The sequence below is a fragment of the Nicotiana tabacum genome, chromosome 11 (genome assembly GCF_000715075.1).
Source record: "Nicotiana tabacum cultivar K326 chromosome 11, ASM71507v2, whole genome shotgun sequence".
In the NCBI taxonomy this organism is placed as follows: Eukaryota; Viridiplantae; Streptophyta; class Magnoliopsida; order Solanales; family Solanaceae; genus Nicotiana; species Nicotiana tabacum.
The window spans coordinates 118,788,092-118,803,498 of record NC_134090.1 but is presented as its reverse complement, the minus strand read 5'-3'; the positions used below and the strand labels follow the sequence as shown (position 1 = coordinate 118,803,498).

General features: G+C 40.0%; 1 long non-coding RNA gene across 2 annotated transcripts; it reads left to right on the top strand.

Annotated features, from left to right (window-relative positions):
- Nucleotides 1–9,642: 9,642 nt before the first annotated feature.
- Nucleotides 9,643–13,460, top strand: LOC107771604 (uncharacterized). Of its 2 annotated transcripts, none has more exons than XR_012696728.1 (3): nt 9,643–9,930; nt 10,204–10,303; nt 13,177–13,460. It is a non-coding gene; the product is annotated as an uncharacterized LOC107771604 (long non-coding RNA). The 2 variants fall into 2 exon arrangements; XR_012696727.1 differs by having other exon boundaries at nt 13,164–13,460.
- Nucleotides 13,461–15,407: the final 1,947 nt, after the last annotated feature.

The window sequence follows — 15,407 nt, the reverse complement described above, 5'->3', positions numbered from 1 at the left end:
GTTTGTTGGTGAAAAACCTTCAAGGCATCGCAGGCCGAACAAGGTCAGGGTTTTGGTGAAGAAATCAGGTTATGGAAATTCCGGGGAAATAAAATATGGCAACTGAAAGTTGATTGGTTGGACAGATTGGGCCGATTAATACGAAATGCATGTCATGATCATTGGTACCAGCTGTTCCACTCAGATAAGTCCCTTTCCTTTTTCCTTTTTAGCAAGTCATCCAGTTTTGGATTTTCTTTATCCTTAACTCTCAAGGTCATCGCATTTCAGTTCTTTTGGGTTTCATTTCTCTAAGATGTTTCAATGTCAGTCTTGGTCAAGCAAATAAGAAAGGATTTCAAAGCTTACTACTAACTTCAAAAATTGCAAAGCACAGTGTGGCCAGAACATACCAAAGATAACATGATGTAAAGTGGGATATAAAGTGCCAGCGAAAGTTCTATCGACGAAATGATTTAGTAATTTCATGGGAGATGCATAGGTTCAGTTAAAGGGGTCAGAGGTGTAAAACGACTGTTCGGGTATAAAACACTCGGGTGATCCAAGATCATGTGGGTTGAAAATCAGTCAGAAAGCCAAGGGTTCAGGGTCAGTTCTGGGAAGCCAGTTAAAATAAAACACGCCAGCGGGGAGGCCACTTTCAGCAAGAATTCCACAAACTAACCACAACATTTTTTTAAATTGACAAGATTTTTCTTTGATTTGAAACAGGGGCAGAAAATCTCGTTTGTTTCGGAGAAACCCTCCGCAAGGAAAGGCAAGCACTAGACAGGTTTGACCGTAAAATTTTAGGACCCTCCTGGAAAATGGGACCTAGTTAAAATTTAAAACAATCCTGAATAGCAAAATCTAGCATAAATGTACCCCAAAGAATATAAGTTGGTTTCAAAGTTTGCATGTTTTAGATAGGATTTAATTAAGAGTTGTCAGGACCCTCCTGAATAACGGGACCTAGCTTTAAAATTTCCATTGGATAACAAAATTTAGCATACGTTCTGGTGTAGGGTAATATAATTTAGTCGTAAAATAGTCACTCTTAAGATAAAACTTGACTTTTGATTTTCAGGACCCTCCTGGATAATGAGATGTAGCTTTAATACTTTCTTACCTTCAGAAGATAGAACTTAGATTTAAAATTGTCATTTAATTAAGAGTTGTCAGGACCCTCCTGGAAATGAGGTGTAGTTTAAATATCGTCTTAGATAACAAGATGTAGCAAAAGTAATACCTTTAGGAGATATAATTTAGATTTAAAACTGTAGTTTAACTAGGAGCTGTCAGGAACCCTCCTAGATAACGGGATCTAGCTTTCAAATTCTTAGTAATATTTGGTAATATGATTCAGTTTAACACTCACATACCCAACTACCAAACTGGGGCAGAAAATTTTCTTTGTTTTGTCTATTTTTTTTTGAAATCAGGTACCCACTTGGTGAACAGGGAGAAGCAGTTCAAGTTCAGCAGTCAGAAGCCTACCTGGAGAGCACGAGAATACAATTTAAGTTCAGCAGTCACGAGCCCATCTGGAGAGCACGGGAATACAATTCAAGTTCAGCAGTCAGGCGCCCACCTGGAGAGCACGTGAATACAGTTCAAAGTTCAGCAATTAGGCGTCCACTTGGAGAAAAGGGAAAGCATCTTAGATTACAATTCAAATCGGCAACAAAGGGACTTCACCGGGAGAATACAAGTCAACAAGAATCATAGGATCAAGTTTGAAGATATAGATAGGGCTTTTGTAATTCATAGATCATAGGTTAGTCTAGCTTCTTTTTATTTTGTCATGGTGTAATAAGGGGTCAGTAAGAAGTAGCAGCAACAACAGCAACAGTGAAATCACAGTTTCATGGTAGTCCCAGCTACCAAAACATCTAGAACTACATTGGACTGATTCCTTTATAGCCAAGGATATGTAGGCAACCTCAGAAGCATGGTGCAGTCAAATCTTTCAAAAAAAGCTTCCAACGGAGTATTCAAACGGCAAAAATCGCTCGTATCCGCTCACTTTATATTTGCACGAAAACTCTTCGTGTTTCCGAGCAAAGAGGGGCAGCTGTGAGCACGTGATTTTTGCCCTATATGAATTACTCCCACAAATTCAAAACAAAATAATTTTTCCATTGTCTGCAATTTTGTGGATTTTTGTGGCATTTTCTGTTATTATTTGCATATTGTCTGTGCATGTTAATTTTGTTTAATTAATGAAAAATACAAAAAATATGTTGCATTTGCATTTTTAGGATTTAATTCTACATTTTAGGATTAATTGGCAATTAGTTATTTTATAAGAATGGGAAAAATCACAAAAAATAGTTTAATTTGCAATTTTTTAATTTTAATTTTGAACTTTGGTAGTTTTTCCTTCAATTTGGTTTTAATTAGAGTTAATTAGTTTAATGTGTTAGGATTGATTTGATTTAGGATTTAGTTTTAAGTTTTATTTTGAAAATTAATCAAAAAGAGAGAGTTTGAAATAAGAGAACTAATTTTAAAAAGAAAATGAAAAGGAAAGGACTGAAAAACAGATTCTGGGCCAAGTTATTTTCGAATCCTTTAAGCCCAGTTCGGTTTTCTTTCACCCGTCCAAAATCTAGCCAGCTTTTCCCCAATACCGATCCAGCCCACTCCCTCAACCCAAACGACCCCGTTTAAGTTGGTTTTGATCTGGGCCGTCGAGGTTATGTGATTAAACGGCTAGGAAGTGGGGGTGGTTTGATATAAAGGTTTCCAAATCTAGCCCACCCCCCTCTCATCGTCTCTCTCACCCTCATCTCTTCAGAGAGAATCCCTAACCCTAGCAGCCACCCATCTTTTCCCACCTCCTTAGGGTGGCGGCACCACCACCAATTAGCCCCAAATTTACACCCCAAACTCCCCGTCCCCTTCTCTTTCAGATTATCTAAACCACTTCCTTCGAATATCACCAGAACATCTCAAATCTTAAATCTGAGTTTGACCTCCAAAGGTTCAAAGTCAGTTTTTCGCCAGACCTGGTAGCATGCACGAACGTGGAGTGTAATTCTTTCCAGTTTTGAAGGTTGTACTCGACAAAATTAATGTCGTTCAGTTGTTCTTGGCAAAGAACAAACGATTGACATTAATTTTGTTAAGTCACTGGTCTCCGATAGGTTTCAAGCTCTGATTTGGTAAGTTTTTCCCCCTATTGTATCCTTCTTTCTTTCACTGTCTTATTATCCTCCTCCGTCCCTTTTCTTTAGTCTGTTTGAAATTCATTTAGACCATCTGAGTCCAAGTCATGTTCCGTCCTTTGTCTTGTTTTCCTTTTCTTCTTTCTCTTCGACTTCTTTGTGAACGCATGCTTCTCTGATTTCTTAGTCCGTCCCTTGATCCTGTTTTGTTTGCTTAGTCCTTTTGTGTTAATAGCATGATTACTGTCTCATTTTTATCATCTGTCTAATCACCTAACTAATATAATTAAGCCTTAACTTAGTGAATTTCTTGTTGTATGTCTAGGATAGTTGGTTCATCCACTTTCTTGTGGTTTGATTGCATTTTAGGGGTTCCGGGTTTCTTCTTTTGGGAATGTTGGGTTAGTTCTTAATTTGGGAACCCCTGATTATCTTTAATTGGGTCCTCAAAATCAAAAAGCCCAAGTGAGATCTAATTTGGGTTGGCAGAACCATTTTGGTTGGTTCAATTTGACCCACGTTTGGAAGGGTAAATAACCAGGGCTCGAGGGGTAATTTAGGAAGTTGACTTAGGGAATCTAGAGTGTAACAGATTGAGAAGCTTCCATGAAGTGGGATTGGGGGATATTTTTGAAATTATGATAATTAACTAGGGGTATGAGAGCTAAAACAAAAATTGGAAAAGGGGCAAAATGCAAAGACTGAGGTTTGTTAGTTGCCCTACTTCCTTGCCTATAAAGGCACCTCTTCCTTCTAATTCAAGGCAAACCTTAGGAGATCAAATCTGGGATAACTAAAAAACGGCTAAGGAAATCTTTAAAGGTCTGAAAAACTGAAAAATAAGAAGATAAATACTGAAAGCACTGTTACATTGGATTTCTCTATGTAATTCCTTGAGCCTTCAACATTGGGAGTAATGATGGAGTCATTCTGGGTTTGAGCTAGCTCGGAGGAGCTGTGTTTCTACTTGGATTTGATGATTTTCACTGTTGCATTGCTGCCTTATTGTTGATATATTGTTGCTGCTTGTTGCTTCTTAAGCTCCACTGAGTTTTTGATTCTGTTCTTGTTTTATTCAGGTACACGATCCTGTAACTATTTGCTTGTGAAATCTTGATATGAAGAATGAATTAAGAATCAGAAGTTTTAATGCACTTCATTAGTTGTTTTGTTGATTCGCTCATGAGTCTTTTAAATTTCTTTTTACATGAGTTATATTGTTTAATGGAGTTTTAGCTTGAATAAGTAGGCTTTTATTATTGTACCTAATTTAGGACTGTCATGAAACTAGGATAACAAATTATTTGTTTGAATCATGCGGTTCACATTTTATAGATTTAAATTTGCAATGTGGTTTGCATAAGACACTTTTCTGCTATATAATCTCACTCACGTTTGCTGTCAATTGGTGGTTCTAGATATTTTGGTACTATGAGATTGGGGTGGACTGAATATTTTCCTTCAATTGTAGTGTACCCAGTTTCTTGTTAATAGAAGAAAAAATGGTTCCAACTATATCAAAGGGTAAAGCATGGATTGATTGATTTGGGATGGCCTGTGAATATAATTAAGCTTAGAACTAAATTTTAGAATGTTTTGTTTAGTCTGTCTAGGACTTATTCAATTTTAAGATGCCAAAATTGAAACGTCAGTACACTAACGTGTTTCGTATTTTTCTGATTAGGTTTGTCTTCTAAACGGTCAAGTCTCATGGTATGGTTTTGGACGTTGGGCTTAGTGCTGGTCCAAATGTTAAAAGACTCATTTCAGGCACACAAGCCATGCCATGGACGTTGTTGTTTCTATCAAATTTGGGCTCATTCGAGTTTAAGCCTGAACGTGTTTGTACATGGATCTGTTTTACCATTTGTTTTCATTTCATTTCATCAAATGCAGTTTTCGCTTATTTAGGCCTTGGTGTAAGAGTTTTTGTTAGTCAATGCGGTTCCTCTATTAATTTCCACATCGTTGCAAACGATCAATTAGAGTCCCTTCATGTCTTTTTAATTAACTAGGTTGTCCTAACATGAATTGAGGTGAGTCATGTTAGATGAGTTATAATTTATGGCCCTCACGAGTTAACTTAGAAACCTTGTAGTTAGAATAAATCGAGGTGTGTCATGCCAAACAAAATCTCAATTGCCCGGCCCTCATTTAAATCGGTATGTTTGTTCTTTAGAAATCGAGGCGCGCCATTTAGCAAATTTCCATGACCCTCGCAAATAAAAAAAATGCGTAGTTGCTTTAGGCGCGTTATTTTAATAATTTACCATCCTAAACTCGGATGTGCATTTCATGTAACCCAAATCTAAATCAATAATTTGTTTCATTTATTATTCTACTACTTTTTTTTGTGGTTAAAACTATTCTACTACTTTTGTATAATGCAAGAATAAGACTATCTTTGGAAGGTCTCTTTTGCAAAAAGTTAAGTTCATATTATAACTGTTCGACTCAAAAGATATTAAAACCTTTTTGAATAAATCAATCAAAGATGAAGGGGTAAATCTTAGCTAAACATAATTAATTCCAGATCGAAAAGTTAACAACAATGATTGCATGTATGATGAAAGAGATATGATTGATCTTATCAAGATTCGACATTCTCTTTCTCATCAATCGATGAAGAAGTAGATTTACATCTTTTCTTCGAGGTTATTTCCCCTTTTTCTAGAATACAAGAAGGGAGCATTTTATCTTCCTTTTTAGGAATCAGAGAAGCCCCCCAGTTGAGAGCTTTCCCTAGCTATATATAGTCAGAGTATCCTCGCCCTTTGCTTGACTCGACATCTTCTTGCCACTGATGTATCTTGGTCATGCTTTTAGACGTCACTCTTACCAATTCATCGGATGTCATAGAGGAGAAATGGAGCGGGCTCTGTTGACCTTCACTGCCCAGTTATTGAGACGGGGTGTCGGTTGACTTGGTCGTGATGGTCAGATTTTGACCAATATAGTTAGTCCCTCCGTCTGTCGAGGTCGTCCTATGTCGGACTCGATAGATGGATCGTGTTCGTTATGACTACAAGAGAACTCTGACCTGCGACTTTCCGTTCCTTAGTCACATTTCGTGGGTTTTTAACAGAGTGGCGGCGTTCTTTCGATCCTCATGGACCGTTGCGGAGGTTTTAGAACCAAAATGTTGTTTGGTATTAAAGCATTGGTTCGTGGTTATTACCATTATGACACACGTTTCTGGGGAACTAAAACGTTTTGTGCCCTATCAGATTCGATAGGTGACTCTTGGATTTCGTGCTCAGGGGATTTATATCTCTTATAAATAGGTGGAGTTTATCATTCAACTGACACACTTCTTCATCTTTTGCTCAGGAGAGTTCTGCAGATATCTTTCTTTTTGATACCTCGAATTTCTGCTTACCCTCTTGTTCACTGAAATATTTCATCTCTCTTTTTTATTATTTTTTGGCGCATTTTTTGCTAAAAATGGCTGGTTATTCTTCTCACGACAATCTCCGTGCCGCTAATTCGATACCGGAAAGCTCGGCTCAGGCCGCCGGAGGGGCGGATGCGGCGGAGGATGAGGAGGTTCCTTCAGTGGTTGAAATCTTGCCTCGCCCCGAGAGAGAGGCGAATGACTTCAGTATTAGCGGCGGAGTAGAACCGGAGCCTGTCCCCTCCGTCATGAGGGAAAGGGGGATCGTAGAGTTGAAAGAAAGGTGGGGAATCCCCAATTACATCGATATGCGGCCGGTGGAGGGGGACGGCATAGTTCACTTCGACCGTCCCGGGTACTGCGTGTTCTACTCCTACCCCTTCATTGTAGGGTACACACTTCCTCTGCCCCTATTGGTGGTGGATTTTTGCCGTTTCTACAAAGTGTGCCCCGCCCAACTTTCGCCATATTTGTACAAGTTATTCCTTATGCTGCTCAAGTATGCGGAACTCGCCGGCCGTGAGGTCACTTTGGACCATATTCTCAGTATCTTTGCTCCTCAAATTATTCGTGGTTCGATGATTCACATACATCCTCGGGGGTCGAGGAGTCTGGTGGTAAAATGGACGACAGGACCAACCGTCATTTCTACGAGAATTACTTTTATATGCAGACTGAATATATTGTGGTGAACCCAACGAGATTCCATGAGAGATAGAACTTTGCACGTAAGTTTGTATTTTTAGTCAGTGAAATGTTCGACCGTTTTCTGTGGGTACTAAACTTTATCTCGTCTTTGCAGCTGAGAGATTGCCCCCTCTGCCTGTCGAAGGTATCCGTGAATGGGTGGAAGCCATACTTCCCCATACAGTGGGGATTTGCACATGGTTGACCTTTCATGAGAGGTTCGGACGCAGGCCTCTTACAGGTGAGATGACACCTTTTCCTACTGGTATTTCTCTTCTTTTTTTGTGCAGCCTCTTATGCACCGTTTTTCGTTGCCAGGGAGAGTGAGAAGAGCGAGGGATCCTCCATTAGCTTTTTGCCAGCCTGCCGCATCTGCTCACCCTATCGCAGTACTCATTGCTCGACTTTCATCGAGGGTTGCTTCAGTTGAGTCTGCGGCCTTGGTGACTACTGCAAGGGACGCTTCTCAGGATAAGGCCCCGACCGATGTCATTCACCCGACGGGTGAGTCACTGTCTACGGGAGAGGAGGAAGGGCCGTCAAAAAGATGGAGAGTAGAATTTGGAACGGCACCCCAATGGTAATTCATCTGGACGACTCTCCCCCGACGGGCTCTGGAGAAGGTGTTATTGCAGCTCCCCTCGTAGGGATGGAGCAGGCCGTCGAAATTGTCGGTGTCCATGATCGGAAATCAGAAACTCCTGCCGCCCTCTTGGCTTTATCAAAAATCCCTGCCTTTGTTGGTAGCCAACAACCTGCCGTGGCGGAGAATCTGACTTTTGGGGCTACCATCGTGACTTCAGACGCGCCCTCATCTTCTGCAGCGGGTCATGCTTCCTCTTCAGCAGCATAGAGGGGAAAGGCGTGGAGGTTAACGACTATGAATCTGAGTCAGACTTGGACCCCGACGATGTTAGGATGTTTGAGGAGGGTCTTACTCATTCGGTGGTTAATGTGGGGGGCTCGACCCGTATTCTTCAGATCCCTTCCGGCGTTAATCTTTTGGCGGAAGGGGAGGACCTGGTACCGCAATTCAGGTTGTTATGCTCCGAAGCTGAGAATGAGTCCCTTCGGTCTGTTCCCGATGCTGAGTTGATGGATGAGGTGGCCGTTATGGGCTTAAGGGTACATTACATTTTGTTTTCTCTTTATGCTTTCGCCCTTCTCGAAAGTACTAGTTTAATCCCGTTTTTACATTTTCCAGACATATATGGTGGAAGTGGAAAGCATTCGCAGAGCCAACATCCGGGCAAGGATTTTCTTGAAGATGCTGGAGAAATATCGTCTCTACCGTGATAGGTGTCGCGAGATGCATGAGCGGCTGATGACGAACCCACGTAATCGGGCTCTTGGTGAGGAGCTGGAGAGAAGGGACCAGGAACACTCGAGGAGCAACTTCGAATTAAGGACGAGGAGTTTGGGCTGGGTAGGGAAGTTGCAATGGAATGTGAGCATCTGCAGGGGAGGTTGAGGTCGATGCAGTCGGAGATGGACCAGAACTTGGTCAAGGTCAAGGCGATGAGCGTGGAGTGGATGAGAAAATTGATGGTGATTGAGAGCAAAGTTGCTGGGTTGGAGAGCATTGAGAGTGCCTAGTTCGAGGCTTTGGCGAGGGCGACTGCCCTGGAGAACACCATCTGCGTCCTCCAATCCGAACAGGAGTCGGAGAGAGCGACAACTACCCTCAGGGAGGCGAGGCTCGAGGAGCGCATCGGCGTGATTGATTAGGAGGCATCGGTTCTGGGAGATCGAGTCGCGGCTCTGGAGGCAGAAAATGAGCAATTATTGGTTCAGGTTGAGTCATCTTCCACTGCCGCTCCCCGCCAAATGCATGAGCTCTAGGTTTATGCTGAAGCCCAGTGGGATATATATAAGAATTTGTGAGAGGCGGGCACCGTGGCCGAAGCTGCATATGAAGAAGTGAGAGCGAAATGACAGGAGGCTCGCATCAATTGTGGGTATGACGCGGCGAAACACGAAGCTAATGGGGATGCAGATGATTGTAGACATGTGATTTTTGACCCTCCCCAAGATTTTTTATATTTTAGCATGTAAATATTTAATTTAGGCCTAATATCGTTATTTCAACTAATTTTGACTCTTTTACTTTATGTTATTACAAGAAAATGAAAATTACAAAAAAATAGTTTTATTAATGCTTTGTAGTCATTTTTAGTCTTGAAAAATACCAAAAATTGTTTTAATGGTCAGTCTTATTTTAATAGTTATTTTACTTAAGTAGGATTAATTAATAAATAAGATCGTATTTTTAGTCTCGTTCGCGGGGAAAAAATAAAATTTGGGTTCAAACAACCCATTTTTAAGCCAAAATTTCGGACCTATCCCATAATTCCTAGGCCCATACCCCTAACCTAAAAAACCCTATAAAACAAACGAAACCCTAGGACCTAAGAGAGACAATCTGCCGTTTCCCTTCTGCATCTACAGAGATAGATAAGAAAATTTTCCTACACTAAAAAGAAAACAGCGGAAGAACGAGACCCCTCCCTGACTATGCCGTCTCAATCCCTTATCAATTCCTAACAACACTCTACCATACTCTGCTACCCATATCCATTGCCCATGCTCGTTCTTTTTTTTAAAATCAAATCCACCCATTTACTCAATTTTCAAAATTTATCACTGTTGTATCAGTATTCGAGCAAATTAGACTAACTTATATATGTTTGATAATTCAAGGTTTGTTATTCAGTTATTAGATTGAATTCAAATAAAGAGATGGGAATAGCTGATAAGTAATTTAAAAATCTGATTGTCATGTCGATCTCTAGCTTCTTCTTCTGATTTCTGATTTGAAAAAAAAACCATGGAATTCAATCGAGTTTGAGTGAGCCGACTTCTGTCAACGGTTCCAATTTTTAAGTCCATATTTGGGTCTGAATTTCCCTATTGAGATGGAGCTGGTTTAAGTCAATGTTCCGTGTTTGATTCGCGTTTCTACTGATTTTTCAGGTTGATACTCGATTGTTGTTGTTGAATGCTGTTGCTCTTCATTTGGACAAAACTGTAAGCCCGAAGTTTCTCTAATCTGGAAGAAATTTTTGCCATTGAGGTCCGATTCTTCACTTTCCCGTTCACTTTGTTATATGTTCATCTTTATGTTGTTTTGGGAATATTACTCAGTGCTTGTCGTCCATGCTCTTGGTGCCCTTTTTTATATGTTTTGTTTTATCAGTTAGTACATGGATCTGTATTTGGTTTGAGCAAATCAATTAAGGAAGGTAGGTGAGGCATTATCTATTAGCTAAGTGATTAAACTCATTGGTTTTATTTTGGATCATTTGAATCAGATGCGGGGTAAAGGTATAAAGATTTAGTTCTAGCTTCTGTAATTCTTGTATTTTTCTATGTGTATGCGTGTTTGTCTGTGTTATGGCTAGATTAGACTAACATAGTCTCAAGTGTCCTTTGTTGATAAAATATGAAATTTCATTACTAAACACCAACTCACTAAGTGAAAAAGAATACAAGCTGCTATCTATACAACACATTAGTTTCTCCTTGCAGCGAAAGATACAAATGAAATAAAGAGATTGTCCTAACGATGTGCACCAAGTGCTTGCTTGTTTAACTTGTTAAAACTAGTCAACGTTTATTAATTGCTGAAATGATTTGGTAACTAGGGTGAAGGAGAATCTGTTGGGGTGGGCTAGGGTGAAAATAAAATTTGTTGGCTTTTGGGTTAAATTAGAAAATAATTTTGGACTCTAGTAACTTTAGTTGGCTAACGTTTTAATGTGCTTCTAGGCATGAACATATTTTTTTTTTAAAAAAACTAGTCACTTTACAATAATCTCCAACTTAGAAAGAATAAATCATGAACATCGTAGTATGCTTTAGACGCGTTTTAAATTTACCATCGTGATTGTGTACACGTTCGCGTGATATAATTACGATCCTAAAAAACATACCCGAAGTATGCATTTGTGCAACTTTGGCCAAAAATTGTTAATAATAAAGCGTCATTAATTGTGGACATGTTCGCGTGACATGAATTTTTGATGCGCCAAAACAAATGGGTACACGTACGCGTGACCCATTTCAAGATAATTTCTTAATTTAAAGAGGTAAATGCATATAGGTTCTAAAAACGAGTCATTAGACAATTTAATTAAGCCAAGTATGATCAAAGCGACCGTGCTAGAACCACGGAACTCGAGAATGCCTAACACCTTCTCCTAGGTTAACAGAATTCCTTACCTGGATTTCAGTGTTCCCAGACCGTAAATAAGAGTCAAACTTCCTCAATTCAGGATTCTAAACCGGTGACTTGGGACACCATTAACTATCCCAAGTGGCGACTCTGAATCTAATAATTAATCCCGTTTTGATTGTCACTTAAATTGAAAAAACTCCCTTATATACCCTTCCGGGGGTGGTAGAAAGGAGGTGTAACAGCTCTGACGACTCTGCTGGGGACAAGAACCCAGAACTTTTGGTTCAAGGTTCAAGAATTCGAGCTTTTTAATATGATTTTTACTTGGCTTTATTTATTGTTGATATTACTGTATTTGTGGACCTAATGTGCTAACTGCTGCTTATTTACCGCTTTGATATTATTTGAATTGTATATAACTGTCTTCTTATGCCACCCCTCTGAGTCTTCTGAAAATGGTGCACATATTCACATGACCCGCTTTTTCTGTAGAAGTTATTCCAAATAAGAACGGGGCTGGGCCAGCAACAAGGCCGGGTAGACTTCAGTGCTCCCGGTACGTTGCTCCCTCTTCGGCTCGAGTTGTCCGCTCGGGAAAGCCAGGTCTAGAACACAACCCCAGGATTTAAACCTAGAAAAACACAGCCTCATGCCGGATCCCTAGTAGGAACGTTTGTTTGCATCACGTGCATTTGACTTTGGGGACTCAACATAGGGGTTGGGTTCGTCTAGGACAGGTGTACCCAAAATAACAGACCATCTTGATGCATCCTATGTGCTACATGTTGCATTTCTTCAAGGATAAAATGGTCATTTGGCGGACCAATGATAGTTGAGGGCAAATGTAAAAGAAAAAAAAAGAAAAAAAGAGAGGGTGAAGTGTGAAAAATAAAGCAAGTAAGGCCAGTAAGGCCCAGTTATGTTTTCTTTCACATTTTTGTTAAGAAAAAGACAAAAGAAAACATGAAAAATTAAAAAAAAAAAGATTTTGCACTTTTTCATCATTTTCCGAAAATAAAAAAAGGAAATGAAAATCCAATAAGAGCTTACATGTTTCATCATTTTTCGAAAAAAAAAGAAGACAAAAAACATATTTTTTCTAAATTAGTTATTTTTTTAAATTCTCGCCCGTATCCAATCTACCCGAACTACGCGAACCTGATTCTCGTCTCTTGGGGCAGGATACGTAGGCAACCCACATATGGTCTGGTCTTCTTAGTGAGTCTTAGGTTCTTGGTTTCGTGGGGTTGTAGCCAAATCTTGCATATCTAGCCTCTTTTTGGCCACATCGGTCATTTTACAAAATAGGGCTATTTTTGCAAAGTGGTTTGTTTAATTGTGTCTGGAGTGTCTTGAATCCACAATTAGGTGTCTCTTTACTTTGAGGCCCATCCTAGTCGAATTTGCATGTCTAGCCGCTTTTGGCCACATCGGCCATTTTGCAAAATAGGGCTATTTTCGCAAAAGTGGTTAAATTAACAAGTCTTAGAGTCCTAGGTCCACAACAAGATATTCTCTCTGTTTAAGGTTCATTGTGTTGAATTTGCATGCTTAGCCATTTTTGTCCACATAAACTATTTCTATAAACTGGGTCATTTTTGCAAAGTAATTTTTCCATGTCTTAGAGGTCACTTTTGTCGAGTTTGCACTTCTAGCCGCCTTTTGGCCACATAAGACGTTTTGCAAAAATAGCCTCAATCATATCTTGCATGTGACCAGTAGGGAGTGATATTGTCTCACATAGTGTTGGTTTAAGTTTTCTCAAATAGGTGTGGATCTACTTACCGGAGTTTGAGCATGAAAGACACCCCGGGACCATTCAGTCAGGATCACTACGTTCAGGAGCTAGCTAAAGGAGATTTTTTTTTATCTTTTGAGTCTATTTTTATGTTGTCTTGCACTTTATAGTCATGTTCAGTAGTATTGATTCTGTTAGTTGGTGTCAGAGTTTGTCGTAGTATAGTAGAGTTTGTCAAGTTTTCCATGATCGTATTTCCTGTTTTATATTTGAAAATCGAAAAAGAGTTGTAAATGAAAAAAAAGGATTTTTGTTTTTTTTAGTTTAATTTATCCATTAGTTTTCCCGAACTTCGCAAAGATCTGATTCATGCGGCGTCATGATACGTAGGCAACCTACATAGGGTTTGATTGAATTATTTTTTTTATTAAAAGAAAAAGGAAAAAAGAAGAAAAAAAGAGGTGAAATTATGGGATGTGAGAAATGAGAGGAAAGAAAAGAGTGATAATTAGAAAAAAAGGAAGGAAAATGAGCAAGCCAAGAAGTGCTGGAAAAGAAAGAAAAGAGAAGATTAAAATGAACAAAATTGGGATGATGCCAAGTGACCTTGTGACCCTCGAATTCATTCATGAACCGTTAATTGTTGCTAGGTGCATTGCACACAATGTGATATTTGCAGCTATTAAATGTCCTAACGCTAACATGATGACCTCATTTTGATCCTTTGTTTATCTATATTGAGCAGAAGGGTGGTTGATTTGTGGTTCTTAAGATAACTCATCCATACAACACAAGGTTAAAGAACAAGGTAGTCATGACTGTAAAAAAGTTGGATACAAGAGTTGTTGACCCATCGAGGGAGTTTGTGGACTCGGAGTCTGAATTGAAAGGGGAGGTCCAAATGTTGAAACAATAGATGGTAGAAATGTATCAGTCTTGGGTCAGGGGGCATCATCCAAATTTATTCCCTGCTAACTACACTGAAAACCCTACAACTATCCCACCACTATCACAAATCCAGCTTCCCACTGCTGCTGATATCACCCCACAACCTTCTCACACTCTACTCGCCAAAAACACCACATATCCCGCTCCTTTGGCCACTCATGCTCTTGTAGCTCCTCCTCCAGCTATTTTTCCTCGATACTCTAACGAGACTGTGTTCAAAGTTCCCGATGCCCAACACTATGCTCCAGAACCAACTTTTAAAGACTCGGATCCATACTCTCACGCTTCTCATTTTGAGTCTCCCGGTGAGACTGCAGAGCCTGCTAAGATAGTAGAGCAAGATGAGATATCCAGAAAGCTTAAAGGGTTTAAGATGCAAAAGTTTCATTTGTATGATGGGCGTGGAGATCTAGTAGCCCATCTAAAGGGTTATTGCAGTAGAATAAGAAGTGTTGGCGGGAAAGATGAGTTGCTGATGACATATTTCAATGAGAGCCTGACTGGGGCAACTTTGGAATGGCGTACTCGTCAAGATGTCGGTAAGTGGCATACATGGGATGACATGGCTCAAGATTTTGGGTGACACTTTCAGTACAATATAGACATTGTCCCAGACCGCTCCTCCCTATCCTAGATGGAAAAGAAACCCAAGGAAAGTTTTAGGGAATTTTGGTTCAGATGGAACGAACAAGTTGCTCGGGGCAGTCCACCCATTGATAGAAAAATGTTGCTGAGCCCAGTAAATGACAGGATCCAGTGGGCATTCCTGCTAAATGTTTTCAGCCTTAATACCGACCCCATGAACATCCCCAAACTCCATATAATCTGCCACAGTATTATCCTCCGAACAACGTCCGACCATCTGTCCAACCACTGGGTCACTCCCTAGGGTGAGCATGAGCACCGCAAAAGCTTCACCAGCCTCCACAAAATTTTCAAGTGCCCTATAACCCATATTCAAGCCAAGGGTGTAGAAGGGAACAAAGGTTGGAAGATAATTTTACACCAATAGGAGGGTCCTATGCAAGTTTGTTTGAGAGAATAAAGCATTACAGCATGATTGCACCTATTCCTCTAAATTATATAGACCCACGTGCGAGAAGCTTTGACCCTGCTAAAAGGTGTGAATACCATTCCAATGCCCAAGGACATAATATTGAAGATTGTCGTGCTTTGAAAAGGGAAATAGAAAGAATGATTCAAGAAGGAATAATTGTGGTCCAAGGCAGTAATACCCCAAGTGTCACACATAATCCTCTATAGGTACATGACAGCGCACAGATTGTTGGGATGGTTTGCAATGACGAAGGTTTG